The sequence below is a fragment of the Anabrus simplex genome, chromosome 2 (genome assembly GCF_040414725.1).
Source record: "Anabrus simplex isolate iqAnaSimp1 chromosome 2, ASM4041472v1, whole genome shotgun sequence".
In the NCBI taxonomy this organism is placed as follows: Eukaryota; Metazoa; Arthropoda; class Insecta; order Orthoptera; family Tettigoniidae; genus Anabrus; species Anabrus simplex.
In genome coordinates this window covers 507,436,162-507,463,512 of record NC_090266.1, presented here as the reverse complement: position 1 = coordinate 507,463,512, position 27,351 = coordinate 507,436,162, and positions in this window count along the sequence as shown.

Here is a 27,351-nt window from a genome sequence, read left to right as displayed (position 1 = left end):
CCCTCCCACTTAGACATATTCGCTCCGCTAATAGTTATCTTCCATAGTCGAATGGATGCTCAATTACGAATGGGTCCTGTGGATTTAGGTGCGCTGGGTTTGTGAATTTGGGACTCTCCATTCTGCGTTTAAAAATCTCTTAAAGGCCATGTGGTCTTCGTCACTGCGATCCTGTCTCAATTGGCGTCATTAAGAATGCGTCGAGAAGTAAATCGTAAGTACAAGGAATGCAAGGAGATTAATATGAGGTTCTGCATCTCTCCTTTCTTACTTTAGCACAGCGCCGATGACTATCATGGATGCGTCTGTTTGAATGACAGTTTTTTGTATGAAATTAGGGTATCCCAACTTAACGTTATTTCCACGTAGCTTTTTAGTTTTACAGAAGGCTTCATCGCATGTCCAATCCCAATTCCAATCATTATTTTTCTTGAGGAGGTCCTGCAAAGGAGCACTCGTGGTCGTGTAAGCTGAACAACGGTCGGTTAAAATTCCACAAATTCCCACAAATTGCCTGACGTGTTTAACCCTCGTGGGTTTCAGAAAAAAATGAATGGCTTTAATATTGACTATATTCGGAGAAACACACTCTGAATCGATGATATGACCCAAGAACAAAATGTTGATGTTGTTCTTCATAAGCTTTTCCAACACCAGGAGTAAATGTTCTCGAACTTCTTCCAAGGTTTGCGTTGCAATCAGGATATCACCAACATATCAAACCGTTATATCTTTGACTTTCTCATTCAGGTTTCGATCTAAAGCCCTAATCAATGCTGACCCAGCGTTCTTGAGCCCAAATGATACGTGATTGTACACTTACTTTTGTTGGTCGAACATAAATCCGGTAAGCATCTTTGACTCACTGGATAATTCCACATGGTGGTACGATGCCCTCAAATCAACACTTGAAGAAGTTGCATGTGTTGGAAGCTCTTCGAGATGTCATTAATGTTAGGTGCTCTTTCATATTCTTGAACAACCGGTCATTTACGTCCCTGGCATCCAAGCATAACTTCAACGATCCGTTGGCTTTGGGAACAATATCTAAAGGATTCAAAAAGGGGGTTGGAGCATTTGAAATCAAATTATGATCGTCCATCTCTTTAATGATAGTTCGCACATTTGCATGATTCTTTACAGGAACAGGATATGGATTCTTCCGGAACGGCTCCCAACTGTTTACGACGAAATTATATATAGAATTCAAAATTTTCCGGGTTGCGATCCGAACACCGTTTGACGTTTTTCCAAAATATCTTTCACATTATTTCTGTCAACTTCGCTGATCTTGGCTTATTCAAACTTGCCCTGTGCCATGTCCTCAGATTTCGATTCTTCTTCCCCTTCTTCCTTTTCCAAGTTAGCAACCCTCCTCGCGAACTTCGTACGAACTACCTCTTTTCCTTGTTGTTCCCAGTTTGGAAATACATCCGAACAATCTTCATCATTCTGGTGAACTTGAGCATTCCAAATTTTCTCTTCATCTGTAACTTCTTTCATGTCATACAGCCGGACGTCCTCCTGATTCGTGTTAATTTGAAATTTTATTTCGATTCATGTCGAATACGGCTTTGCACTCTCTTAAAAGGCCCGCACCCAAAATAATGTTGTGTTCGATTTTATCTCACATATATTTTGATTTTAGCTCTATGAGTCCCTTGATTCACTTTATTCGTTTGCTTAAACAGTTTTTGTATCACATCCCGAAGTCCCTCTTGATATTCTTAAATTTCGTTACTCATGTCCTTTTTCACTTGATCCATTTTCCTTTCAACATGAGCGTGCACCGCCTTGAACTTGGCATCGTTATCTTCCGCGGCTTGCACTAATTTTCCCTCGAATTTCCCGGTCTGATCTCCAACTCTCTGAGATTAGCCTGCATGGAGTCTACATCCTTAATTACCGCTAGCACCTGAACCTCAAGATCCTCGAGTTTGCCTTCCTGGATGGTCATTTCCCCTTCAATTAATCGTGTTCCGTCGCTCTAGCGAGTTTCCACTTGGTCTAATTGTATAACAAAGGTGTCAAGTTTTTCGGTTAACTTTTTGTGATGTGTATCCAAAAGAACATTATATTCTGCGGCCTGGGTCTTGAACAACGTTTCCTCCTCGTCTAAAGGTTTAGTGAGATGCCCTAGGCGTGCATTATGCTGATCAAGACCCTTGTCTAATTTGGCATACCGATCCTCTTTGTCCTTATCTGAATGATCAAAACATTCCTAAGTGTCTTTGTCCAACCGATCCAAACGCTCCTTGGTGTCTTTATCATATCGATGTAGACGATTATGCACAAGCCCATTCAAAATTTCTGACTGTTCGGCCATCATCTCCCTTAACAATTCCATATTTATTGTATCACTGATTGAGAAGTCGGGTATCTCCAGAATCAAGCAAGATTACACTAACTCTCAAAATCACGACTCTATTTTTACACTTTATTTAGGCGTGTTCTAAAAAATTGAAACTACAACAAATCTAACTCAGCTCCAAAACAGTTGTTTCACGCCCCTTAGTAATTACTGAAAGATCCTCTCTGTGCATATATAAAGTATCGTATACATCATTAATAGTCCCAGATATCCATTAATAACGCCAATTTAGCCCTTCTAAAATTCAACTTCCGGTAAATTCGCCACCTACAATTGGCTAGATATTTACGTATACGGGAAACATGGTATATTAAGTAAACAACGGATGTCATAAACTTTGAGACTGTCAAGATTCTTTAGCAGAAAATTTCCCATCGTTAAACTGGCAACATTGCATTGTTTACCATATAAAAGTGAAGAGTGTCAGGATCAGGCTTCCTCTCATATCCACGATACCCAATTTCATTAACAATGCTATACGATTCTTAAACTACCAAGGTTTGCTATAAATGCATCACCTTTAGCCGAGACCCTTAACTGGTAAAATTTTAAGAATTTTTCCTAGTCACTTTATCTTCTTCGTTAGGAAAATCATTTCAGTGTCTCCTCGGAATTTCACAATCCGTAATTTCTCGAATCCGCTATAATTCGAGTGGCTGTAGTGTACATTTTCACTTAAACTGGATACACAACACTTCCATACTTATTCACACTATATGTCTTGAATTTATATCGTTTATGTCACCCATACCAATAATTCACGCGTGAGATAATTATCTTTGTTTGTGGCATAAGCACACCATCCGACATCTTAATTTATCATATTGTGTACTCACAAGCTTTGATTCACTATGTCTGTATTCCTCCATTCTATCAAAGTTAGAATATTCCAAAGTAATAATACTACTTAAACACTGGGTATTCCCTTTTACAGTAACGGTAACGCAATACTCATACCAAACACTCCGGTTCCATATTTGTGAGAAATATTGTCTCAGAAATACTTGTCCATACATTGGGTCATATAAATAGATAGATAAGGCCTTTACTCTCTGTGGCGAAGTTAGTACTCTTGGCCCTTTTTTACACATAACCACACAGATATTATTACTTATTAACACAATGACAGTAATAAACTTAAAATACTAAGTAATGCAAATAACACTAATTTTAAGACAAATATATGAATACATACACAAAAAGAAGAAAGAAGGAAAGAGGAACTGCCTATATAGTACAGATTTTTTAAAATTCATATTTCAATACACATCGAGTGGAATACGAAAATAAAAATACTAGTAAACTTAATAAAATATTAAATGAAATTTACATCATTGCATTCTTCAATACTAGATCTAAGTTAGATACTGTAATTACTACTAGATATGTTTACTTCTAAATGGTAAATACAGTACGGATGGTTTTATTCTAATTAACTTATATTAGCCCAATATTTTATTTAATTGTACAATCATCTCATAACATCATTTTCATACAAAATCATTCGTTCCACTAATACAGGTATCTTGCTGTAAGCACTCAACGAGGAGCTGATGGTAGGAGGTTTTAAATATACTTTATGGTTCAGCATCCCTGATGTCTTTGGAAAGAGCATTCGACCGTGAAGAAGAGATGATATTGAATGATCGATGGTATGTGGCTGTTCGGTGGAGAGGTGTTTCTAGGAGAGACACTGAGCGAGTATTATGAAGATGTAAAGAACCAAGGTGACAAAAATTCCTGTAGAGATAAACAGGGATGTCTTCCGAATGCCCCTGGTACACAAGAGTATTTGAATGTAGTTTACACCTATCGTCTAGTCGTAACCAAGATAATTGTTTATAGTAGGGAGAAACTCGAGCGCTATACCGTAAATCCATAGTATATCTAAGGCAAGCATTTTGAGTGCGTTGTAGGTTCAAGCTTAATTCATTTCTTATATAACTAAAAATTACATCGCAGTAGTCGAAAATGTGTAGTAATAATGACTGAATAAGTTGAATTTTTAGTGATTGAGGGAATACATTTCTGAACCCTTTTGAGGGGTGCAAGCAACAATACACCTTTTTACAGATATTCGTAACTTGCGCAGACCAGATTAGAGTTACAGTTATGGTAAATCCAATGTTAAAACTGATTCACAATAAGTTATACCACTATTATTTAACGTTATGGGAGGAGCGCAATTTTGTTTTAAAATGTGAAGTTTCTTTGATGTACAGATGATAATGGCTTGCGATTTATGGGGGTTTAATTTAAGTTTGCTTTCAATTGCATAGGGATTAATTAGCTCATGGTCTGCATTTACATTATATATTGCTTGTTGTATATTATTAGTTCTAGTGTGGTAATAAATTTGAAAATCGTCAGCATAAAGATGGTACTTGAAGTGCTTAATTGATCAGGTGATATCATTTATATATAAAGTGAGCAAGAGAGGGCCTAGGAATGAGCCTTGTGTGACACCAATACTTTTTGTTCGCCACCTTAATTTATTATTATTTGCAACCACACACTGCCGGTGGTTTGTGACGTAAGAATAGAAAAATTCCAGCACATTCTGGCTGAAGGTTAAGGACTCTAATTTGGAAAGAATCTTGGATCGACTGTATCTAATGCGCTAATGAAATATGAAAGAGTAAATTATGTCACTCGTTTGTTTTCCGTTACATATCTAATATAATCTGTCACTTTCAGCAGAGCTGTCATGGTACTGTGATTCTTCTTAAAGCCTGATTGGTAAGAATCGAGTAAAGCATATTTATGTAAGTACGTAAGGATTTGATCGTGTACCAGGCGTTCCAGCACTTTGGACATGGGTGGTAGGAGAGAAACTGGTCGGTAACCTGAAGGAATACTTGGTGCATCCTTTTTCGGGATTGGGATGACGAGGGCATCCTTCCACGCCATAGGGAAAATTCCTCGTGTTAAACAGTAGTTCATAATGTGCGTTACGACCGGCAAAATGGCGCCAATGATATATTTGCATAAAGACAGAGGTATGTCATCGTGTCCAGCAGCATTTGATCTGAGAGAATACATAACTCGTTGTACGACATTTATATCAACCTCTTTGAACACAAATTTATCTTGAATTGAACGGAAGAAACATTATTATTATTATTATTATTATTATTATTATTATTATTATTATTATTATTATTATTATTATTATTATTACCGAACTCGATAGCTGCAGTCGCTTAAATGCGGCCAGTATCCAGTATTCGGGAGATAGTAGGTTCGAACCCCACTGTCGGCACCCCTGAAAATGGTTTTCCGTGGTTTCCCATTTTCACACCAGGCAAATGCTGGGGCTGTACCTTAATTAAGGCCACGGCCGCTTCCTTCCCACTCCTAGCCCTTTCCTGTCCCATCGTCGCCGTAAGACCTATCTGTGTCGGTGCGACGTAAAACAGCTAGCAAAAAAAAAAAAATATATATATATATATTATTATTATTATTATTATTATTATTATTATTATTATTATTATTATTATTATTATTATTGATAATATTATTTGCTATTACAGTGGATTTGTCCGTCGAGAAGTGTAAATTTAAATCATCAAATGATACATTCTGCGTCTGCTATAATAACTTTCGACTTACCCATATTTCTGTCGAGTTCTTGCATTTCGATACTTGAAATATTATGTGTTCATATTTACGGTTTCTGATTACCTGTTTAACGCTATTGCGGAGAACGCGGTAATTTTCAAAGACTTTAGCATTACCCATTCGTTTATACCTGCTGTACCATGAGTCAGGATTTGCCATTTATGATTTAATCTAACAAGTCAACCACAAAGAAGATGGTCGAGTTACCCGGATCTCTTTCTTGGGAGTAAATCTGTCATACAATTCTAACACCAGACCAGACAAGATAATTTATTTATTTTTACATCAATATCGTCCATGTGTAAAATATCGTAAAATATATGCTTTGTGTCGTATTCTTTCCTTGTCCAGATTTTTTGTATCCTTTCATGTAATATAGTTAGTTTCATATTTTGGCATATTTAATGAATAGCAGACATGTATTAGATCATGTGTAGAAATACCTGGCACTTCAAGCTGTCCGTGATTTAAAACTTTCTGAAGAATGTTAGTTATGATCAAGTCAATCAAAGTGTGAGTCGTCCGATTTACTGTATGTAGATTATTAGCAGTACCTTCGTAGAGGTTCGAAGATGTGTAGGTCTAAGCTAAAGAACGTATTTTGTAAATGTGATGAGTCGTTTGTTGCAGTTAGCAGATTTGTATTAAAATAATCAAATTTAATTACAATTTCTTACAGTGGATTTAACTTGACTAAGCAAAGTTCAAGGTCAGATATGTGTCTTACGTCTGGGGGTTAATAAACTATTCCGACCAGTAGTGGTTACCAGCCGAAACTTCTACAAACATAAATTCTGATCGATAAGGAATTGTCGGGTCCGAAGTAGCCACCATTTTACTTTTGAGACCATTACGACAGTAAATAGAACACCCACCTCCTATACGTTTTCTACAGTCTAGACGATGTTAAGTCACGTTATTTAATTCAATAAGGCCTGGGTTTAATTAGGATTGTAACCAAGTCTCAGTTACTCATGTGCAGTGCAAGGTATTACTATCAATGTGAGCCATAAACGATAGCTCGTTAAAATGACAATACCCTAGAGCTCGCTGATAGCATGCAAGACTTTCCCTGAGAACGTCTCCCGCTAACGCTGTTGAAGGGTATGATGAGAGGGGCGACTGGGGAGGTTCTGGGACCGGGTCGCTGATATCAAGGTCACTGCAGTCGGTAGAAACTACGCTTGTATTGTAACCAGCCATATATGCCAAAGCTGCAAAAGGCTTTCTACCATTGAAACCACTCCAAATTTCAACACGCTCTTATCCAAGTTGTCCGCACCCAGCGTCAATATCAGAGACCTACCTACATAAATCAATGTCTGAAAACGAAACCGCCGGGAAAAATTCCTGGTATTCGTCACTATGATGCTGTCTCAAGTGGAGTCATTAAGAATGCGTCGAGAAGTAAATCATATTTTTACTATGATCATTAAAATAAACAAATGGCGTATGGCTTTTAGTGTCGGGAGTGTCCGAGGATAAGTTCGGCTCGCCAAATGCAGGTCTTTCGATTTGACTCCCGTAGGCGACCTGCGAGACGTGATGAGGATGAAATGATGATGAAGACGACACATACACCCAGCACTCGTGCCAGGGAAATTAACCCATTAAGGTTAAAATTCCCGACCCTGCCGGGAATAGAACCAGGGACCCCTGTGACCAAAAGCCAGCACACTAACCATTTAGCCATGGAGCCGGACTATGATTATTAAATGCTGCAAATTATGCAGAGTTCTTTCATCTATTTTATGTAGTTTTCCTGGGCTTGTGACGAATTATCATTATTATTATCAGTGAGCCCGCGAAATATGTGGGTTGGTATACAGGAAATAGACAGGAAAGTAATGGTAATATACAGTTCTTAAGTTGAAACCCTGTAAATTAACCACGCCTTCTGACACAGGCAGCTTTTTACGTTTAGCGTCATATCGCTAGCTCTCTTGCACTATAGAGAGGGTAATACGAAGTTCACGCGGTACTCAGAGCTTCCCACTCTCCTTACGCGTAATTAGGGCTCCTGCCTCCGAACTCGCGCAGCGTCGTTCGTATCCCGAACAGGGAATAAAATACTATTTGCAACCAAATATCTCACAAATTGATGCGGAAAACGGCTTCCCGACGTGTCTAATAACGTGGTTTTGAACGGTTTCAATACAAAACATTAAATACTACTTTTACCAGAAATTAACCTCCCTATTATACGTCGTGTGTTGTATCGTACGAGAACTAATGATTGTACGTGAAGTTGTTGCAGTAATGACATGGTGTATGGCTTTTAGTGCCGGGAGTGTCCAAGGACAAGTTCGGCTCACCAGATGCAGGCCGTTTGATTTGACGTCCGTAGGCGGCCTGCACGTCGTGATGAGGATGAAATGATTATGAAGACGACACATAAACCCAGCCCCTGTGCGTGCGAAATTAACCAATTAAGGTTCAAATTCCCGACCCTGCCAGGAATCGAACCCGGGGCCTCTGTGACCAAAGGCCAGCACGCTAACCATTTAGCCATGGAGCCGAACGTTGCTGCAGTAATTTAATGGCAATGGAAGGCATCTGGTTACCAGTGTATCATAACCCCTAGAAGAGGATATGTTCGCCTCCATTCACAACGGGACAGCTTTGGCTTTATTATTAATAGCATGTTGATAGAGTTGGGATCCACCCCGCTTGCATAGGTGTCAATAGTGAACGCGCACAAGTAAACAGATATGATTGACGGTAGTGAACATCACCTCATTTGTCTTTGTCGTATTTAGTAGCCCTGCATCTTGTAGTACTTCGTTGGGAGGTTCATAATCTCTGTATTGTTGACAGGTACCCATCATCGTAGGTGTAAATGTTTTCAAACATATTAGGCCTACGTTATTAATTTTTTTATATCTCTTATCAAGCCCATGAGTCTAATTTCAGATTTTGATGATAATTAGGAAAGATAATACCTCAGTTCTAGCAATACCAAAGTATTTAATATAGTATTCTCCTAAAACGGGAGATATTTCACCACCAGTACAAATATATTTAGTTATGGACTATTTGTGCCCTCAATTTGAGGAGCAGTGTTGTAACATGAAGCGCAGTAAGCCAGTGTTGCACGAGTCCTCTATCACACATGAAATCTTTAGATCTCTACAAACCCAGACAGGTTATTTCTTCACATAAATTATCGAACTAGGATACTCTGCCACTACCTCTACGTATTTCCACTCTTTAGGAATAATTTCAATGGGAGTATCGGAATAGAAACACAATAAGACACAATAATTCATAACAGACATAACATATTTTCATATATTTAAAATAGTACATGTTTTATTTTCGAATAATGTAGAAAATGGGTATAAAGTAACCTCGTTTATATTGCGGGGGTTAAACCATGTCTCGCAAGTGTTAGTGTTCCACTGATGCTAGGATAAATCGTCACATTCGAGGAGGTTCAATGTATTTACGTATGTTTAAAGGGTAAGCCTGCTTGACTGGTTGATTCAGTCGGTCGAAGCGCTGGTTGTTGGGTTCGTTCCTTGCCCTGTCTGGTGGCATTTATAAGTGACAAAATGTGCCGATAAATTTAAAAGCACGTAAATGAGCTTCTGCGAGATAAAATTCCAGCATCCCGGAGTCACAGAAAACCGTGGAAGTAGTCAGTGAAACGTAAAACCTATAAAATTATGAATAGATTGTCTAACGGCACAAGCATGTTGAAACACTGGACCCTGTGAGATCTCCGAAGGTATCTTTGGGCGTGGTCGTTACTTGGACGGGTAGCCCGCGTGTTTGTGGCCTGAGGAGGAATAGAAAGAACCTGGCTACACTACTGCTAGTAAACCTCGGTGCATGATAACTGGTCAGCGGCCATCGCCAACGTCGTTTGGATAACACACGTTATTATTATTATTATTATTATTATTATTGTTATTATTATTATTATTATTATTATTATTATTATTATTATTATTATTATTATTATTATTATTATTATTATTATTTACTGCTCCATGGCTGAATGGTTAGCGTGCTGGGCTTTGGTCACAGGGGTACCGGGTTCGATTCCTTGTGCGATAGGGAATTTTAACCATAAATAGTTGATTTCTCTGGCGCGGATGCTGGGTGTATGGGCTGTCTTCATCATTTCATCGTCATCTCGAAGCGCAGGTTGCCTACGATCGTCAAATCAGAAGACCCACATCTGACGAACTGAACTTGTCCTTGGACACTCGCGACACTAAAAGCCATCCGCGATTCCATTCCAATTCATTGTTATTATTATTATTATTATTATTATTATTATTATTATTATTATTATTATATAAATGTACTTGACGTGATAGTTTTTAGCTTGTATGAACTAAGTGAACTGAGGTAAAGTTCTAGAAATACTGGTATTGTGCGGAGAAACCTGTATCTATCTTCGGGAGTAAATCAGGACTGTTTTTATAACGGCAAAACATTTTCAACAAATGTCACTGCATCTCTATTCAGGAAACGATACTCTATTTCGTCACGAAAGGTCTCACTGTACGTCCCCGTGCGAAAAGGAGTGGTACGTGTTTCCTCAGCAGTGAGTTATTCGAGTAGATAAATAGACATAGAAAGTGAGATGGCCTCAAGTAATCAGACTTAGTAAGATTTAGTTAAAATCAGGTACAATGAACGATAAGTGAAGAAGTACAAAGAAGAATTAAACTGAAATTTGTTTATTTATGTAATGTATTTATTTACTTCTTTACTCTACTAGGAATGACTTGCGCAAACGAGACAGTACAACTAACACATGAACGCAGGCAGCATACCAAACCTACGAACAAAATACAAAAAATAAATTCCTATCACTATTAGCAGAATTCCTACTTGTCTGGAAAATAACATGAGAACACTCTTTATAAACAATAGAACCAGTCTTTGCAAATATTTTCAACAAATATTTCTATGACTGCATTGCACGGTACGAAATCAAAAAGAAATGGTAGGGGGGAGAAGGATCATAGGGTTTCCCTACTAGTGTTTATTTCGGACAGTAGCCGGTGGGGGAGGGGGCATATAATTGCCAAATAAATTACACCCTCTACAGAAAAATTTAAATTCTAAATATTTTTGTTTGAATTCTGTTTTTATAACAAGAATGACAAACATTGGAATTTTATTTCCTGTGTTCACTCCTTAGCGAATTATGTCCTCTTGGCTAATTATTGGAAACACACCCTCTCCAAGAAATACAGCAGTGGTGCAAGGTGGAGCTACTTAGAGTGATGACAAGGGAGGAGGACTTGAAATAAGTTATATTTTTGCCCAGATTTCAGATGGACTTGGCAGAGTGAAACGTGAACTGTAGGCTGCAGGTGGGGATTTGCCAGCGCTACGTCGTTTTATTGCTCCAGGTCTGGCAGTCATTCTATAATTTCTATATTATGTGTATCATTGCTGATGTTTTTATGAAAAATGCTCAGTAGAATTCAATAATGTCAGTAATATATAGATTTTATAGATTTTCCTCATTATTTTATTATGAAAGAATTCTAGGGAGGGGTGGGAACTTTTGAAGTAAAATCATCGGTGGGAGCAACCCCTTGATAGCCCCCCACCCGAATTCACGCCCTGATGTATTGTAAATAACACAATTGAGATAATTTTAAGTACTTATACATATATGACCAATAAATGAATCTATAAATACTCAGTAGATAGGCATACACATGATTTAGTTGCCCATTAGTAAGGGTTATTCTGCCCGAAGGCAGGTCCGAACCTCCGCAGAGGTGTTACTGAGCCGGAGTTTACGTGCGGTAGGGTGGCCAGTTCCTTTCCGCTCCTCCATTCCCTTACCACCCACCAACAGTGCGTGGCAACCCATCCAACTCCTGACCACGCCCAATGTTGCTTAACTTCGCAGATCTCATGGGATCCGGTGTTACAACACGGCTACGGCCGTTGGCAGTTGCCCATTACTGATCCATATTTTCTATAAAATATACAGTCTTACTCTTTTACTGAATAAATATGATCTAGATATTTATGAATTCAAATAGAAAAGGACAATATGTATAAAATAGGGTCCGCCTCTGTGGTGTAGTGGTTAGTGTGATTAGCTGCCACCCCCCGAGGTCCGGGTTCGATTCCCGGCTCTGCCACGAAAAATTTGAAAAGTGGTACGAGGGCTGATACGGGGTCCACTCAGCCTCGGGAGGTCAACTGAGTAGAGGTGGGTTCGATTCCCACCTCAACCATCCTAGAAGTGGTTTTCCGTGGTTTCCCACTTCTCCTCCAGGCAAATGCCGGGATGGTACCTAACTGAAGGCCACGGCCGCTTCCTTCCCTCTTCCTTGCCTGTCCCATCCAATCTTCCCATCCCACCGCAAGGCCCCTGTTTAGCATAGCAGGTGAGGCTGCCTGGGCGAGGTACTGGTCATTCTCCCCAGTTGTATCCCCCGACCCAAAGTCTGAAGCTCCAGGACACTGCCCTTGAGGCGGTAGAGGTGGGATCCCACGCTTAGTCCGTGGGAAAAACCGACCCTGGAGGATAAACAGATTAAGAAGAAGATGTATAAAATAGGGCAGAACTGATGGGGTGAAGCGATAGATAGTGGAGATATCAGTCATGTAAGAGAGAAAGTAAATATAAAATACTCCTTCAAATCGAGATATTTATTTATTTATTTATTTATTTATTTATTTATTTATTTATTTATTTATTTATTTATTTATTTATTTATTTATTTATTTATTTATCTATTTATTTATTTAATACAGTCTACAACAGAGCATTGCTCCAATTACATTAGACTAATTGAATAAATGCACTGAGCGAACATTACATAGTGAAAAAATACGAACGTAAAATCACAAAGTAAAACTAATAGTAAAAACTAATTGTAGAGGTTGTTATATACAACAAATATACCATACAGTCGACGCGCAGGTCGCCTACGGATGTCAAATCAAGAGACCTGCACCTGGCGAGCCGAACATGTCTTTAGACACTCCCGGCACTAAAAGCCATGCGCCATTTCATTTCATACGATACAGTGATATATAATGTTACAGTAACATGCACAATCATTTACAGAATATTATTAAACTAAGATTCATCCAGCTACATATACTGTATTATGTTTACAACGAAACGCCCTATTGGAAACAAAGTACAAAAATGGAAAACATCTTTCTTAAAGAGCACAGTTATGCAAGTGAAATTAAATAAATCTACAAATTGTGACATTCGGATTTTATATTCTGAACAGTTCTTTGATCAAAACAAGAAATTTCATGGATTTGCTGCAAGATATCATTATACACTGCTTCATGTAATAATGTAATTTACACACAAACGCTTTCAGACAAACCCCTAGCATTGAGAGGGTTACATATATTTTAAGTTTCCTTTACCTGTGCTTGCTGAAATAGAATAATTCAGTGTTTCAATACATTGCCCAGTAAAATGAAGTAACCATAAACTTAAGAGTCATAGTAATTGATTCAATCATCCTTCAAATTGTATCCGTGGTTTTCTCTTTATCGATTCAACCCATACTTGAAGTGGTTTCTGTGGTTTACTTTTGTAGTCTGCCGGAAATACACCGGTGTTCTGAGACATCAAATCAAATCAAATCAAATCAAATCAAATCAAATCAAATCAAATCAAATCAAATCAAATCAAATCAAATCAAATCAAATCAAATCAAATCAAATCAAATCAAATCAAATCAAATCAAATCAAATCAAATCAAATCAAATCAAATCAAATCAAATCAAATCAAATCAAATCAAATCAAATCAAATCAAATCAAATCAAATCAAATCAAATCAAATCAAATCAAATCAAATCAAATCAAATCAAATCAAATCAAATCAAATCAAATCAAATCAAATCAAATCAAATCAAATCAAATCAAATCAAATCAAATCAAATCAAATCAAATCAAATCAAATCAAATCAAATCAAATCAAATCAAATCAAATCAAAATCTCTTTATTTGCAAATGAGGTGCCTACCCTCGGTGGCAAATGGTACACTAAAATACATTATTGTCAAGCACTAAATATTAAATTAACAAGAGAACAAAATTTTCCTATAATACAATATTATACAATTTACGCTAACAATTTTTTCTATTAAACACACAGCTCATCCTTAGGAAATTTACTACCCACATGTAACCAATCTATAAACCAATGCAGATTCCCGAGACACACAGACAATTGGGCAGAATTGATACATTAAATTAATGAAGCTGATGACCGCAATATCTAAATTACAGTACATTTGTCTCAATGGCTATTAATCATTGTTAATATTTTTGTGGCTTGGTTCTAAAAGGGCCAATGTCATTTTTGATCGAAATTGAGATATTAACTGATACAAACGCGTTTTATCCTGGCTTGCAACATGATAAAAGTGCCAATGTCTCTGTTAAGTACTAAACGAACAGTTAACGTTTAATAAAAATAAGCCCTTGCCAATAATGTTAGATTACCAATAAAGATTAGAGACCTGGCAATTTTTAAAAATACGATACAAAAGATTAGCGTTCAATGAGGTGACTTTCACAAAGAAAATATGAAGTTATTTAAAGTTAGTTGTTGAAAAAAATAATTGGAAAACTATAAGCAAAACTTCAAATGCTCATAGCTGAAAACCATGTTTTTTGACATTGGCCCTTTTAGAACCAAGCCACAGATTTATGCTCAAAACTGTAGTAGCTTTGTGAAATATCGTATGAGCTAATCTATTTCATCGCTATTTATGCTTAGGTACCCACCTCCGTCTGTGGGTACGTCATCCCGGTTACTTCCATAATCTCGAATAGCTTGATAAATCAACGTCATCAAATATATTTTTGACCTACAAAGGCCATGTATGTGGACCTTAGTAATTCTATTACGTAAGATAAGACGTTGATTCAGTATACCTTCACGTGTTCCTACATTTATTCGGAATTCACACTAATCTTTTCCTAAATCACATACAAATGCCCCCCTCCCTCTTCAACCCCCAACCCTTCCGTGAATAATACGCTATGGAATGTTGCAAGCACGTGATACTAAACTAATGATGTGGTAGTTTACGCATAATTATGTGTGCACATTTGTTTTCTTTATAATATGAGCTACAATATTCTTAAAATCAATAGGCATTTCTTATATGCTATGCCTCCTACATTCTAATGGACTAAATGCTCCTTGAAAGCTTATCTGACTCAGATCTCCTTAATCATATTTTGAATTGTAAATAATAATAATAATAATAATAATAATAATAATAATAATAATAATAATAATAATAATAATATTGGCTTTATGTCCCACTAACCACCTTTATGGTTTTCGGAGACGCCGATGTGCTGAAATTTAGTCCCGCAGGTGTTCTTTCACATTCCAGTGAATCTAACAACACGAGGCTGATGTATTTGGGTACCTTCAAATACCACCGGACTGAGCCAGGATCGAACCTGTCAAGCTGGGATCAGAAGGCCAGCACCTCAACCATCTGAGTCACTCAGCCCGGTTTCGAATCGTAAAACATGTTTTGAATCAAAGCCACTGCACGGCTGCCGCAGAAATTCTTTCGTGAGAAATTTAGAAATTGAAATCATCTGTTAGCTGTATGAAGTGCCTCGAAGTTCGTTTCTTTGGCTGCCACCAGGCACTGGCAATTGAATCAAATTACTCCTTCACCAGCAAATGTGCCCATTTTCATGTACTAGTAAATAGTTGTGTTTATGCAGTTTTCAGTGAGACTGTTATTTACCAATGAAAATTCAAGAGGGTTTTATTAATTCCTGTAAGGATAGAGTATGCTTCCAGTATGGCAGGTCTAGCACAGGTAAATTATTTGGGCATCATATGCTGCGCTAATATAATTTACAGCGGGTATTATAGAAACGCGGCATTGTACATAAATAATGAAAACGTCATGAGTGCAGTGAAACCCGTGCGCGTTCCAATAAAATATTACTCTAGTCGTAGGGCTGTCAGAATTCTGATTCAGGTTTTGAGCTTATTCCCTCTGTCTCTCTATCCCTCTCCCTCAGTGCCGTACCTCCTCCTTACACAGATATTAATTAGGTATTCTGGACTGAAAATACTCACGTTTCTTTCTTCCATTCTCTCAGTTTAAGTAGGAGTGTAATAACCTTCGAAAATCCCATGTCCGAAGACGAGTGAGTATGAATCACATCAGTGTTCGTAATGAAAGGTTTATCAGTAGGCCTACTGAGTGTCCCTTATTAGGGCTGTTTGACGATAGGATCCGAACGATAATCCCTGAGGCTAGGCTGATGTCAGACAAGTAAAAGTAAAGTAAATCCATCTACTTTTAATGCTATTTGTAACACAGATTGAAACTAGCAAGAAAAGTCTAAATTATGAAAGTTTCGCCTTCTCGCTTATCTGGAACTCAAATGGTATATTTACTCCTTTCTGTGCCACTTTTACCAGACTCTGGTGAGGTTGATGGTCCCAATATGTGTCGAACATGTGCTCTTTGTGCTCTTGGACTTGTTTTACTGCCGGATGCCCTTCCTGACATCACCTCTGTGTGGGAGGTTATAGTCATTATTGCATGTTGAGGCAAGTACCTTCCACAAATCGTCAGTAACAATAAGTTATAGCCTATCCTTTCATGCTTCCAGCTTCTAGACTCAGAGTAAGCAATTATATTTCTGTTATCCGACAAATTGTTGGGTGTACTATATTGCCCGGACATCTGCATGTACAAGGATATACTGTACATTTCTTTCTTTCTCATCGTATCTACCGTAATTTGTAATATACTACTACTACTAAACGTGTTCATTCCTCCCCTGAAGGGGGAGGCGGGCCTCTTAGACGGTGAGGCCGTCTCTCAGGCCGAGAAATTTGTTACGGTGAAGGAGATGTGCGGAGAAGGTGAGGGGTGGGCGGCCGTGGCCTATACTACGAACTGTCCCGGCATTCGCCTTAGTGCAGGAGAATGGAAAACTACGGAAAACCATTACCAGGACAGCCGACGGATGGAGCCAGGCGTGAAGTCCGGCTCTGTGCCCCAGGCCCGTCTCCCGAATGCAGAGCCGTAGAGCCACGGTAGAGCCGTGGCCAACTTTCCTCCGCTCGGTTGGCCGGTCAGAGTGCAGAGCTGTTGGACCATGGACAAGCCGTGCCCTCTTAAGTGTCGAAGCCCAAGGGCCGAAAACCACTCTGCATCCACCGACATTTGTAATGTTGCCCTTGCTCTATAGTTAACTGATAAGCAGAATGTAATACACATTAATTCATCCAGCACAGTTCCCATTGGATTTTTAAGTCTCATCCACGCCCGCCACTTCTTCGAATGACGCAGAGACACACTCAACACGAATTGCTCATGCACTCCGAAGTTGTACTCAATTATACAAACGTGTCTTCTGTTCAGTTCTCTGCAAACTCCTTGAGAGTTTACAGCTCAGGTAGACGCCTGAGATCTCGTTCGTTAAATCCACGGAAATTACTTCGATATTCAGTTTAGTATTTTGAACAATGAATGTAATGGTCTCTGTTAATGGACTATGCGTTGCTATGACCTCCAAGATAACTAATATCATGCCAGGAAAGAAGAATATCACCTGGGTGTTCGCAAGTTCGCTACATACTCTGGCGGAATATGAAATCCAAACACGAAGACATCAGTTTAGAGGATGCAATTTAGACTAAGCAATCATCAAGGTAACATATTTATTTGATTAATGCTTCCAAGTGAGAGAAACAAGTACGCGAGAAAACGTGACATGATAGTCCATTAAAAACCGCTGTAGTCGTCACGATTTTAATGCAAGCATGCGTTGTGTCGTAAGGATTCCGTATATAATGTTGTGGGATGAGTTCCACGCCTGATGCATTTGATCGGTCAAATCAGGAACGGTTCATGCTGATATTGGATAACGCTGGATTTGAATTTCCCGTACGTGCTCAAAAGTCGAGAGGTCTGGTGATACCAAGAAAACTGGTCAACACTCTGTAGAGCACGCTGGGTGAGAGCAGCGGAATGAGGACGCGCGTTATCGTGTTGGAAAACACCTCCTTGTGTATTGCGAGTTAATGGAAGCACACGCGGTTCAGTCACACTCTGACGCACAAGTCTGCTGTCAACGTTCTTCGGATAACAACGAGAGTGCTCCTACAGTGAAAGAAAATCGCTCCCGAGACCATAACTTCTGCTTTAGGTCCAGTGTGTCGACGTCAGACACTCCTTGGTTTTAAGTGTTCATCTGGCTACCTTCTTAGCAATCGCAAATAACGTATCGAACATGAAAGCCAGGCGTCTATGACACCCATCTTATTAATTGAGTTCACGTCAGTAGAGACATTCAGATAGCTATGCTATAAATAGATGAACCAAAATTATGCTTCGCATGATTGGCAGGAAATGTTACAAGTGATGATACGTTTTACCGAACAACACTTAATTCAATGCACAACAAAATACCAACACCAATAAGTAGTTGTGCTACACAAACGAAATCCAGGAGGCGTGTTGCATATCCATTCCAACTTCCAGTCACATTCGAGTTGGGTTGTTGTCATTATAATTGCAGGGCCCCTTGCCTACTGCCAGTCACACACGACTTGGAGAGTTCTCTTTATAACTTCATGATCCCTTGCCTACGGCCAGTCATAATTGAATTCTACTGTCGTTAAATTTATGTTGCCCAATGTTGTTGTTGAAGTCAAGTTGTTTTATAAAACTCCTTGTTAACAACATTTTTCCTTCGCCCCTGTGGCTGGAGAACCACAACGCTGTCAGAAGAGCTTACAGGTGAACAGATTAAGTACATTATGAATGCAATGGGAGAAAACAATCATTTCTTAAATCTACAGCAGAGACTTTCAAAGACTGGCCCTGAGCTTTGTATATTGTCATTGCAGTCGTGCGAATAGGAAGTGGTGGACGGAGGAATGCGGGGTGGAAAACTGTTCCTCCCTCACCACATCGGCTGAAGATGGTTGCTTCCATCAAGTTACCATGTAAAGACTCATCTTGCAGCCTGCTGCCATTACAAAGCTTAGGAGATATCAGACTTATTACAAAATTACAGGTGCTCCAACTTTCAGACTGAGATTGCGAGGTGGAAAACCAGGTGAATTTAAAGTGTAGGGAACTCCATGGGGTAGTGGACCAAGTCCTCTATCTGTACCACGGAGTCAACGGACTTATAACTCACCATTTTGGTAGGATATTTGTCCGATAAGGAATCATTGGTGCTCACTCCTACTTAGGCGTGACAATAGCTCTTTCCTTAAGCGAATTCGGCCAGCGAGTAACTGCCGTGTGGTTAGTGTGATTAGCTGCCACCCCTTGAGGCCCGGTTTCGATTTTCGGCTCTGCCACGAAATTTGAAGAGTGGTACGAGGGCTGGAACGGGTCCACTCAGCCTCGGGAGGTCAACTAAGTAGAGGTGGGTTCGATTCCCACCTCAGGCATCCTGAGAGTGTATTTCCGTGGTTTCGCACTTCTCCCCCATGCAAATGCCGGGATGGTACCTAACTTAAGGCCACGGCCTCTTCCTTACCTCTTCCTTGTCTATCCCTTCCAATCTTCCTATCCCGCACCAAGGCCCCTGTTCAGCATAGCAGGTGAGGCCGCCTGGGCGAGGTACTGTTCAGCCTCCCCAGTTGTATCCCCCGACCCAGAGTCTGAAGCTCCAGAACACTGCACTTGAGGCGGTAGAGGTTGGATCCCTCGCTGACTCCGAGGGAAAAGCTGACCCTGGTGCGTAAACAGATAATGACGAAAAAGAAGAGGAAGAGTAACTGCCGTATATTAAGTACGATAAGGAATAGAAAAACAGGAACTGTCTCCCTTCGCTGATACAACACGGTGTGGTGCCATTACGCCGCGAATAGAAGTGAAATACTTGCCTAAGGATTGTTACTATGGAGAAGGGAAATAGAGTAAGCTAAGAGAGAAAGCTGTAGGTAAGAAGAAAGGAAACCTTTGTAGAACAACTGCAGCGTTCTGACCAAAATACGTCTGAAAAGGTAGAAAATAAGAAGATAAGTTGTGTATGACGGATAAATGTTACTTCAGTCAGATGTATGAAGGTGTACGATAGGGCGAAGAATCACGTCTGTTCGTACTGTTGTATATGAGACAGCAGCTTGCAAAAGCACATCTGATCGTATTACTGTAAATGAGGAAACTGACAGTGAGAACCGTAAAATTCTCTCACATAATAATATCTTTTTTCCGGCAAACTTTCTTTATGCCTTACGCAATTTGCCCAAGTGGAGGCTGTAATTCTTCCGATCACCTCGTTCATGGGTCTTTTAACATCGTCTCTTCAGCACTTTAATCTAAAGTGGTGTCAATATCTCAAAAACGATTGGCTTTAGTGCGTTAAAACGTGGTTTTCGGTGTCCCAAAGGGACCCACCGAGTTTAGCTCCTCGGGGCATGACTTAAATTGAGATGTGTCTGGACTTTGTACAGTGAATTTGATTTTCACCTTCATTAGCCTGTGCTATTGTGGCGAAGGGCCTAACTCAAGAGCAGAAATGGATTCTGAAAAATCCATACTTCTTGCACGTCTAGGGCAAACACTGCATATATGTTCCTAATTTCAGCTTTGTAGGCCTTTTCCATCTGGAGATTTCGTGATCAGTGATTGAAATTCGGCTTTTATACCGGGTGGTCCACCAGCCCCTTGCGATCCAGTTTTATGCATCCTTTCACATTTACTACAATTCTGAAAGACATCGGTCCCTCTCCCTAAATCGGGTTAATATAACGAGATGTGTGTTTAAGGGCTTAAAGAGAGTAGGAATCGTGAGCGCCATATTAATTCATTTGGGCACCTCGAATGAACCCGTAAAAAGAATACAGATACGAAGAACACGTATTGTAAAACAGTATGTGGACGCACAGATCAGGAGAACGGTACTGTATAGGCTGGGAAGTAGAAGCCGTAGGTCCAGTGTTACAGTAGCTCCCATAGCAAGCGGGCGGGGAGATATGCGATAGTGGGCAGTGCTCGAGGTAAGAGGTTCAAATTCCACGTAAATTTTTTTTTAACAGCCAGTTGCCTAGAATGTTGTAAGATTGCACACTTGATAGCTTCCATGGACTGATTTGTTTATTTGACCCTGGAAAAGACCGTATATATCGTTGCGTTGAGTATGGTGCTGGGTTGGACTAGGATGATGAAAAGATGATCTGTGGCCAGTATAGGCTAGGAAGTGGACGCCGTAGGATAAGTGTCCCAGTAGCTCGCATGGCTAGCGCGCGTTAGGGTGTGAGCTTGTTGACAGTGCTCTAGCGCCAGAAGGTTCAAATCCCATCCAGGTAATCTTTTAAGACAGCTGCCTGGGATGTGACAATGTTGTATACTTAATAGCGGCATTATTCACAGACTGACTTGTTTACTTGGCCCTGAAACGGGCCGTTGTTGTGGATCTGGGTTGATAGAGGCTAGGAAACATGTTGTGAAGGGATTTCAATTATCCACGTCGTTTAACGCAACACCTCCTCGAACTGACGAACTCCGTGATCAATACAGAGCTGCGCGCGATGTTTTAAGGACCATCTGGCCCGTTGCAACATCTCTGCCGAAACGGATAGGTATGCCTCGGTGATGAGCTGTCTAAGGTGACAAAGACTGGCCGGCTCCTGTGCATACACCTTTTTTTACATGGTCCCACAGAAAAAATCCACGGGCGTAATATCGGACGATCTTGCGGGCCAGGGAGGTCCTCCAGTTCCTGTCCATTTATTAGGATACGTCGGATGGAGATGGTTGCGGATGACCACCGCCGGGTGCGGTGGAGCTCCGTCATGTTAAAACCACACCCTGCAGCGATAACAGAGTGGCACATGTTGCAAAAAAGGTGGTAGTTCATCTTTGAGAAACCGCAGATAGCGTTGGCTGGTTAGATGTCCCTCCAAAGGACGGGAACCGATGAGGTGATCACCCTTGGTTCCACACCATACATTCACGCCCCACTGTACCCGAAAAGCTGTCTGTCGCACCCAATGGGGATTATTCACACTCCAGTAATGCATACTGTGGCGAGTAACGATTCCACTGTTGTGGAATCGTGCTTCGTCCGTAAACAGGAGAGTCGCTAGAAAAGCAGGATCAGTGTCCACATGCTGTAGGATCCATTGACAGAACGCTACCCGCGCATCGAAATCATGACCATGGAGCTTCTGGTGTAAGTGAAGACGGTACGGGTGAGACCGGCGGCTATGATATATCCGCATAACAGACGCTCGGCTGATATTCGTCTCCTGTGCAATGGCCCGAGTGCTAGTATGAGGGTTCTGCCAGATAGCTTCAAAGACGACGTCTTCATTGTCAGCGGACGTCACGGGATGATCTCGAACAGGCCGTGTTCTTCCCAGGGATGCAGTATCCCGCAGGCGTCTTTCCACACTCCGAAATATCTTGCCCGTCGGATTTCGTCTATCGGGATAGCGTTCTTGGTACAGGCGTTGCGCCCGGTATGCGTTCTGTCCAGCTTCTCTATAGATAAGTAACATATCCACATACTTATCACTGGAATACATATCGAGGCAGTGAATAAAGTTTGTGTTGTGAATTGCTTCGAAGGAGGGGAGTTTGGGCAGCCACATAGCCCTACTTACCTGCCATCGCTTGGTGTTATTGTTCCAATGGGGCATGCTTTGCTCTGCATGTGGTCTACGAAGATTAGAACATGTACGACGTAGCTAACTGGCCACAGACCATCATCTCCTCTTCCTCGTCTAACCCAGCACCATACTCAACGCAACGATACATTCGGTCTTTACAGTGTCAAATAAAAACACCAGCCCATGCAGCTATCACGTATGCAACCTAAATTGGTTGTTAATTTTTTGTGTGGGATTCGAACCTCCTACATCTAGCACTGTCCACTATCACATATCTGCTCGCCCTCTTGCCATATGAGCTACTGCGACACTTGACCTACGGCGCCCACTTCCCTGCCTATTACAGTACCGTGCTCCCGGTCTGTGTGTCAACATTCTGTTTAACTTACGTGTTCTAGGTATCTGTACTCGTTTTAGGGGTTCATTCGAGGTATCCGTAATGAACTGATAGTGGCGCTCACGATTCCTGCTGTCTTCTAGCCTGTAAACACACATCTCGTTATATTACCCTGGTTTAGGGAAAGGGAATGATGTCTTTCAGAATTGTAGTAAATGTGAAGGGATGCATAGAACTGGATCGCAAGGGGCTCGTGGACCACCCGGTAACGTGGTTATTCAGCTGTTTTCCTCCTCCGATAACTCGTGAACTGTTCAAGATTTTAACATTCTGTTTTCACTTTCGGTAATGGTACCAAGGGGCTATTAATGGGAATTTTTCAAGGCGTCTGCATCTTCTGAGGTAATTGTACTAACTTTGTTCTTGTGAATGGAACTGCACTGTTGTCTACACATAGCTTTAAACCTACAAATATTACTAATTCAGCACCGCAATTATTTTGAAAGTCGAACTAGTACTTTTCGAGAAAACGTAATGTATTCAAATGTGTTTCATTTGCCAGCTAAGGACTGCCCAGTTCGATTCGCGTTACGTATGAAATAAGAGCAAGGGTAGCTGTTGACATACAGAGCTGCTTCGACTTCGTCTAACATATAAGTATTCACTCTATTGTGCTCACAAGTACACCATGATAAAATGTACAATTTAAGACCTTAAAATCGCCGTAGGCAAAGGATAAACGAAAAACGGATATGCGATGGGTTCTATGAGACAACTATTTTATCCTGACGTGACATTAGTGCACACAAGGCTGAACGAGCTAGCTGCGCATTTTGAGCCACTTAGTTGTTCGGGAGGTGGTAGGTTCGAAACCCATCATCGGCAGCCCTGAATATTACTCTCCATGGTTTGCAGTTTTCACTTTAATTACGGACATGACCGCTGGATTCTCAGTCCTAGGCGTTTTCTAACCAATCGTCACCGCGAACCTACCTGAGTTAGTACAAAGACTAGAAAAAAGAAAACCATACATGACTGAGGTCAGGAAGGACATCTCCCCGTAAAGCTGAGCCAAATCGACCTGCGTGTCACGGATCACAACACATCCTCACAATGTTGTAGGAAAAAGGCAGAGAAAGTAGGAGAATCATTAATAAACAGCGAAAAGAAAGAATAGTTTAGTTTGAATGTTTTAAAGTAACGGAGGTAATAGTAGTGAGAATTATTTGAAGGAGTACAAAGAATACAACTGGACAATCACCCCTTCTTAGCAGTAATCAGATGGGGAAAAAAGAAGTGGTTCGTTTCTTCGACGAATGAACAAAAGGAAGATTACGATCACGAAGCCCGTGGAAATAAACGACTCCCTAGGCTTCACAAACCTAATACCGTCATGATCAGAAAGGAACAAGTGTTGACTAAGGGAAACCGGATAGGAAAGTAAACCTGCCGCATAGATATCTGCGATATTGAAGGTAACTCGTACATTTTATCATAGTGTATTTATGAGTACAGTAGAGAGAATACTTACCTGCCAGAAGAAGGTAAAGCAACTGTATATATCAGCTGCTAGCTCATGTTTCATACGTAGGGGGAATCGAACACGGCAGTCCCCAGCTGGCAAATGAATCACGTTTGAATACATTGCATTTTATCGAGAAGTATTACTGTAGAATTTTCAAAATAATTACAGTGCTGAATTTGTAACGTTTGTAGGTTTAATACTATTTGTAGAACAATGTAGAATTCAATTCTAAAGAACAAACTTAGTACAGTTATCACAGAAGATACTGAAGCCATGAAAAAGTATCTTAAGTCCGATTATGAGCCCTTTCCTAAGTTTACAAATGTAAACTTGGTATTTATAATCTTCTTTAAAAATAAGGAAACACGTATTTTTTTGTTTTCAGAAAATCACAATAGGACGGGTGAAAAAGGGTGAATCAGGATACCGGTACTTACATCTCAGAAACTGAAAGTATTACAGACCTGAAAATTCGTACCTTTGATCTGTTTTAAAAATAAAGAAACACGTATTTTATTGTTTTTGGAAAGTCCAATTAATGGGAGGGTAAAAAGCGGAGTGAATTTTTAAAATTAGTGTATGTATATCTCAAAAATTTGAAAGTTTACAGATGTAAAAATTGGTATTTAGAATCTTCATTAAAAATAAAGAAACACGTATTTTTTTGTTTTCGGAAAATCCCAATAGGAAAGGAGGAAAGGGGTGAAAAAGGGGTTGAATGCATTTAATGAGGACATTTATATCTCAGAAACTGAAGATATTACAGACCTGGAAATTAGTGTTTTGGATCCCCTTTAATAATAAAGAAACGCGTATTTTTTGATTTGGAAAATCAAATTAATGGGGGTTGAAAAGGGGGTGAATTTTTAAAATGAGTGTATCTACATCTTAAAATTTTAAAAGTTTACGGATGTGAAAATTGGTATTTTGAAACTCCTTTAAAAATAAAGAAACATGTATTTTTTGTTTTCGAAAAATCCCAATAGGAGGGGTGTAAAAGGGTGAATAATGGGTTGAATGCCTATAATGAAGATACATATATCTCAGAAACTCAAAATATTACAGAACTGAAAATTTGTATATGGGATCTCCTTTAAAAATAAAGAAACACGTATTTTTTGTTTTTGGAAAATCCAATTAATGGCGGTTAAACAGGAGTAACATATTGGTGTGAATTTTTTGAAAGACTATATCTACAGAATATCTGAGAAACGTAGAATGTTACAGACGTAAAAAGTGATATTTGGAATTTCCTGTAAATGTAAAGAAACATAGGCAATTTGTTTTTGGAAACTCCGAATAAGGGGAACTAAAAACGGGGTGAAATTTTAAAATGAGAATGTATACAGTATATTTCAAAAAACATAACATGTTACACAAGTGAAAAATGGTACTTTTATCTCTATTAAAAATAAGGAAAGTGTATTTTTAGTTTTCGGAAATACAACTTGGGTGGAGGGGGGGGGTAAAATGACTGAAAATTGTGTTGAATTCTTTTAATTATGATACTGTTATCTCGAAAATGAAGACGTGAAATTTGATATCTGGAATCTGCTTTAAAAGTAAAGAAACACGAATTGTCGGAAAATCCAATGAATGGGGGGGGGGGGGGGTAGGTGAAAGAATTGAAAAATTATTTGACTTAATTGTATGAGAATACTTACATCTAATAAAACTAAAGTTGTTATGGCCTACAGACGTGAAAATTGGTATTTGGATCACCTTTAAAAACAAAGAAGCGCCCGTTTTGGTGGGGAGGTTATCATCTTGGGGGCGGGAGTGAAAAGGAGTTGAATTCCTTTCATGAGGACACAAAAATAAAAAACTGAAGATGTCACAGTTGTGATAATTGGTATTTAGAAGATCCTTTACTATTAAAGAAACAAGTATTTTTTGCCGGAAAATTCACTTGAGGGGGGGGGGGGAGAAGGAGTGTGAAAGTGAAAAAACATCAATTATTTTAATCTCAAAACTGAAGATAATAGACGTAAACAATGGTGTTTGGAATCTCCTTTAAACATAAAGGAACACGCCTTCTTTTAGTTATTTTCGGGGGTGGGGGTAAATAAACTTAACGGCGGTGGGGTGTAAAAGGAGTTGTGACCAATTGATTTTACTGTTCATAATGTGTTTATAAGGAGCCTTCGTTGCTCAGGCGGCAGCGCGCCCTCCTCTCACAGCTGGGTTCCGTGGTTTAAATTCCGGTCTCTCCATGTGACATTCGTGCTGGACAAAACGGAGGCGGGACAGGTTTTTCTCCGGATACTCCGGTTTTCCATGACATCATTCATTCCAGCAGCACTGCCCAATATAATTTCATTTCATTTGTCATCCATTAATCATTGCCCCAGAGGAGTGCGACAGGTTTCGGCTGCCGGCACAATTCCTATTGTCGCCGCTAGATAGGGGCTTTATTCATTCCATTCCTGACCCTGTCGAATGACTGGAAACAGGCTGTAGATTTTCGATTTACTTATTCTGATCATTAACCGACCATTTTTAATCTTTCCTGGGTTCGTTTTCAAGAGCCATCTTTTCCTTCGGAGAACGTTCTTAGATTACAGTAGACTCTCCTGGCATATAAAAAAAAATTAAATACATTTGAAATAAACGATAGGAATGAGATTGACTGTCCAATTTTTCACCTCTATAATAAGGTAAATATTGCACGGAAGTATGTCATTCATATGGCCAGAAATCCCCCACACTTGCCTACGCGCGACAATAGTGATGGTCACATTGTCAACAATGACAATGCCAGAAGAAGTAATTTACCACCAAGTAGCGGTCTTGCACCTTGCTGTTGGGTCCAGAACATCGATAATATACTACTACTACTACTACTACTACTACTACTACTACTACTACTACTACTACTAATAATAATAATAATAATAATAA